Genomic DNA, 5,348 nt, shown 5'->3' on the forward strand with positions numbered 1-5,348 from the left:
TAGCAGTTTTGAGCAATAGAGTGATGTCATCAGAATAAAACTGAAAAGACAATTTGAGCTGCTTTAGGAGAACCAATTTTTGGAGAATAAACACAAAAAAAACTTGGTAGGAAGGTACTGCAGTAGAACAAGAAGAAATTAAGAAGGGAATGACAAATTAGTGATATATTTTGAAAGTAGAGTCAATAGGATTTAACAAGGTTTTATGAAAATATCAAGTGCAGAGGACTGTAAAATTTTGTCGGGACAATAGCATAGAAAATGATAGTATTTAATGAAATAAATAAGGAATGCCTCTTTAAATTTTGTATAGGAACTGCTTCTGTTTTTCATGGAAAAATTAAAAGCTAGTTTTATAAATACTGAAGTGTCAATCAACTGGATGTCAGAAACTAGAGATGTTGCATATATAAATTTGAAAATTAAGGGAGAGAGAGGGGCTGGAGACACAAAATTAGACTGCTGCAGCATTTATTGGTCAGGAAAAGGTAAATATCCACCTAAAGACCTAAGATGTATCAGTGAGGTCTGAGACAATTCAAGACAGGGATCTTCTACTCATAGTTTAGTCTACTCACATTGATTATGTAAATTACCTTAAGAGAGCCACAGATATTACACATTTGTGACTTTATAAATGGTGCTCCTTTTCATGGAATTCTCTTTCCATTTTTTTTATTCCCTCATTAAAAAAAAAAGCTGAAGATTGCTTCCTTTGGGAAATCTCTGATTCCCATTTGATATACACCTATGATGTGACTCTTAGCACTGTGTGAACATTCAGTTAATGGCTGGAATTGCCTAATTCCTCATTATGTGTCATAGCATTGAGGGTAGTGTCCTATGGCTTATTCAAGCTGGTAATTAAAATATTCATGGCACATTGGACCCAAAAGATACTCCATTCACATTCTTCTAATGAATGGATAAATAAAAAATTAAGCATTTAATTCTTTACTCCCTTGTTTTGTAGGTAAACTGCTTCTTATATGTGAATTCAGCTCTTGTAAGAACTAGATGGAACCAAGGAACAATTTATCTTACTTTGTCCTCTCAGGCCTCAAAAAGAATCCAAAGGAGCAAGAAGTCCTTTGTGTCATGTTCCTGGTCTTTGCATTTTGATTGTACTGGGCAACTTTCTCATTATCATTACTGTAACTGTCAGTAAGACTCTGAACTCACCAGTGTACTTTTTTCTTGCTAGCTTAGCGTCTATGGACATCACTTCTTCTTCTTCTACTACCTGCAGATTGATTTCAGACTTTTTCTTTGCGTGGGGGTGGAGGGACATATCTTTTGAATCTTGCGTGACTCAGCTGTTTGCAGAGCACATTTTTGCTGGATCAGGGGTCTTCCTTCTGCTTGTGATGGCCTATGACTGCTATGTGGCCATCTGCAAGCCCTTGCATTATTTGGTGATCATGAGGCAAAAGGTGTGGGTTGTGCTGCTGGTGGTGTCCTGGGTTGGAGGCTGTCTACACTCAGTAATTCAACTTTGCACTGTTTATGGGCTCCCATTCTGTGGTCCCAATATCATTGACCACTATGTGTGTGACATGTACCCCTTATTGAAACTCATCTGCACTGACACCTATGTCAGTGACCTTCTAGTTGCATTCAGTGGAGGACTGATCTGCACTCTTGGGTTTTTGCTCTTACTCGTCTCCTATAGAGTCATTCTGCACTCTCTGAAGAACCTGAGTCAGGAAGGGAGGCAGAACGCCTTCCAGACATGTGGTTCCCACATCACGGTGGTTGTCTGCTTCTCTGTTTCCTGTATTTTCATGTATGTAAGACCTGATAGGCAATGGCACCTCACTCCAGTACTCTTGCCTGGAAAAATCCCATGGATGGAGGAGCCTGGTGGGCTACAGTCTTTGGGGTCGCTGAGTCGGACACAACTGTGCGACTTCACTTTCAATTTTCACTTTCATGCACTGGAGAAGGAAATGGCAACCCACTCCAGTGTTCTTGCCTGGAGAATCTCAGGGACAGAGGAGCCTGGTGGGCTGTCATCTATGGGGTCACACAGAGTCAGACATGACTGAAGTGACTTAGCAGCAGCAGCAGCAGCAGCAGCAGCAAGACCTCCTAAAACATTCCCCATTGATAAACTATTGAGTGTGTTTTATACAATCATAACGCCCATGCTGAACCCATTAATCTACAGTCTAAGAAGTTCTGAGTTGACTAATGCTATGAAGATGCTCTGGAGAAGAAACATTGTATCTCATATTAATTAATGCATCATTAAATGCATCATCCATCATGAAGAGAGTCATTTGACATCAGGTTCCATTTCCTTTGAATGCAGAAACTATTTTAATGATAACCCTGTATGCAAGACTTCCCTGGTGGCTCAGAGGTTAAAGTGTCTGTCTGTAATATGGGAGAGCTGGGTTCGATCCCTGGGTCGGGAAGATCCCCTGGAGAAGGAAATGGCAACCCACTCCAGTATTCTTGCCTGGAGAATCCCATGGACAGAGGAGCCTGGTGGGCTACAGCCCATGGGGTCGCAAAGAGTCGGACACGACTGAGCGACTTTACTTTATTTAAGACAGCAAAAGAGACACAGACCTATAGAACAGGCTTTTGGACTCTGTGGGAGAAGGAGAGGGTGGGATGATTTGGGAGAATAGCATTGAAACATGTATAATATCATATATGAAATGAATCGCCAGTCCAGGTTCGATGCATGACACTGGATGTTCGGGGCTGGTGCACTGGGACGACCCAAAGGGATGGTACGGGGATGGAGGAGGGAGGGGGTTCAGGATAGCGAACATGTGTATACCTGAGGTGGATTCATGTTGATGTATGGCAAAACCGATACAATATTGTAAAGTAATTAACCTCCAATTAAAATAAATAAATTTATATTAAAAGAATAAATAAATAAATTTGACTCTGATTTCTCTTTCTTCTAGAAAATTATAACTATCATTAAATAATATAATCATACAACTGCGCTATTCATAACAGTTTGCTCCATGATACAATGTAAGCTCCATAGAAAATTAGAAAAAATTACAACCTAGAAAATTGTAATGCTTATACAGCAAGGCATTAATAATAAACAAATGATTTAATGAGGAAAATGCTATATATTTATGCTGATTTTTTTAATTTAAATTAATTTATTTTAATTGGAGGCTAATTACTTTACAATATTGTATTGGTTTTGCCATACATCATCAGTTCATGTATCTATATCTTTTATACTTTTTCAGACAGTGCAATTTTTATTTCAGTTCAGTTCAGTTCAGTCACTCAGTTGTGTCTGACTCTTTGTGACCCCATGAATCACAGCACGCCAGGCCTCCCTGTCCATCACCAACACCCGAAGTTCACTCAAACTCACGTCCATCGAGTTGGTGATGCCATCCAGCCATCTCATCCTCTGTAATCCCCTTTTCCTCCTGCCCCCAATCCCTCCCAGCATCAGAGTCTTTCCCAATGAGTCAGCTCCTTGCATGACGTGGCCAGAGTACTGGAGTTTCAGCTTTAGCATCATTCCTTTCAAAGAACACCCAGGGATGATCTCCTTTAGAATGGGTTGGAATTTAAATTTCTAAATTTAATAAATTTTTATTTAGATTATTGTCATTTAAGTGAACTTTTTTATTTATGTTATTTAAAATATTTAATTCTATATAGCTTTCCTTCTTTACTATATTTCAGTTGTATTATACATAAAATAAAAAAATTAACATTTTTACTATTTATAAGAAAATGTAGTAAAATAGATAATAATAAAAGCATAAATGAAATCCAAAGTATATGGAATGCAGTGTTGAATAAATTTCCTATTTTCCTTCAGCATTTTCTAGGCCTCATACTCAGAGACTGGCCCAAATTTGTTTCTTCATTTTCATCTGAGAACAATATTTGTAAATGCAAATGTATATGTCATATGTATGTTTGTTCTTATTTATGGATGTAGCATTTACTTTTAGTATGCAACAGCTTAAAAATATCTCCATATCAATCCATATATGTCTTTTAATTTTTCTCATTCTGCACAGTACTCCTTATAAATATAAAGTTAGTATGTTTTTTCCTCTTCATGTGGTTCATAAACTTTTTTTTATGGTAAATACTTTTCCAACAAATATATGCTTTTGAATTGTGCAAATATTATTGAGGGGCTGGGCTCAGTCTCTTTTCAGGGAATTAGGATTCTACAAGACACAGAGAAAACCCTCCCCTCACCAAACTAAAAGCATACAAAAAACAGACTCATTAACAAAACTCAAAAACCTTGTTAGATGTAATTCTAGAGATTGGGGTGGTGGTGGTGGTGGTGGTGGTGGTGGTGGTGGTGGTGGTGGTGGTGGAAATACAAACATTTATTCAGTTCAGTTCAGTTCAGTCGCTCAGTCGTGTCTGACTCTTTGCGACCCCATGAATCGCAGCACGCCAGGCCTCCCTGTCCGTCACCAACTCCCGGAGTTCACTCAGACTCACATCCATTGAGTCAGTGATGCCATCCAACCATCTCATCCTCTGTAATCCCCTTTTCCTCCTGCCCCCAATCCCTCCCAGCATCAGAGTCTTTTCCAATGAGTCAAGTCTTCGCATGAGGTGGCCAAAGTACTTGATCTGGGGGGTGGGTGGGGGGTGGAAATACAAACATATTTATTAGGTTGGTTCAAAAGTAATTGTGGTATCTGCATTGTTAACATTTGCCATTTGATATTGCAGTACATTCTTAAATGTGGTTAAATTATATGCATCATTTTAATGCACATTTTTCACTTTATGTTTTTTGCTAATGACCTATTATTTACTCTGTATTTTATATTTCAGAGTAGGGAAATGATGTTAGACAAAAAGCAAATTCAAGCGATTTTGTTATTTGAATTCAAAATGAGTGTTAAAGCAGCAGAGACCATTCACAACTCAACAATGCATCTGGCCCAGGAACTGCTAACGAACAGTTCTGGTGCAGTGGAGTGCAGTGGTGGTTCAAGAAGCTTTGCAAAGGAGATGAGAGTCTTGAAGATGAGGAGCTTAGTGGCTGACCATTGGAAGTTGACAAAGACCAATTGAAAGCAATCATTGAAGCTGATTCTCTTATAATTACATGAGAATTTGCTGGAGAACTCAAAGTCAACCATTGAATGGTCATTCAGTGTTTGAAGCAAATTGGAAAGGTGAAATTGGACTAAAAAGAAGTTCCAAAGCACTTCCCAAAGCCAAACTTGCACCGAAAAAAAAAAAAAAAAGTCATGGTCACTGTTTGGTGGTCTGCTGCTGGTCTGATCCACTACAGCTTTCTGAATTCCAGTGAAATCATTACATCTGAGAAGTATGCTCAGCATATCAATGAAGTAAAGTGAAATGAA

General features: G+C 38.6%; 1 pseudogene; it reads left to right on the forward strand.

Moving 5' to 3' along the window:
- Positions 1 to 1,017: 1,017 nt before the first annotated feature.
- LOC138076228 (olfactory receptor 4A47-like) lies at positions 1,018 to 5,052 on the forward strand (annotated as a pseudogene).
- The last annotated feature ends 296 nt before the right edge of the window (positions 5,053 to 5,348 follow it).

This window comes from Capricornis sumatraensis, chromosome 3 (assembly GCF_032405125.1).
Source record: "Capricornis sumatraensis isolate serow.1 chromosome 3, serow.2, whole genome shotgun sequence".
Taxonomy (NCBI): domain Eukaryota; kingdom Metazoa; phylum Chordata; class Mammalia; order Artiodactyla; family Bovidae; genus Capricornis; species Capricornis sumatraensis.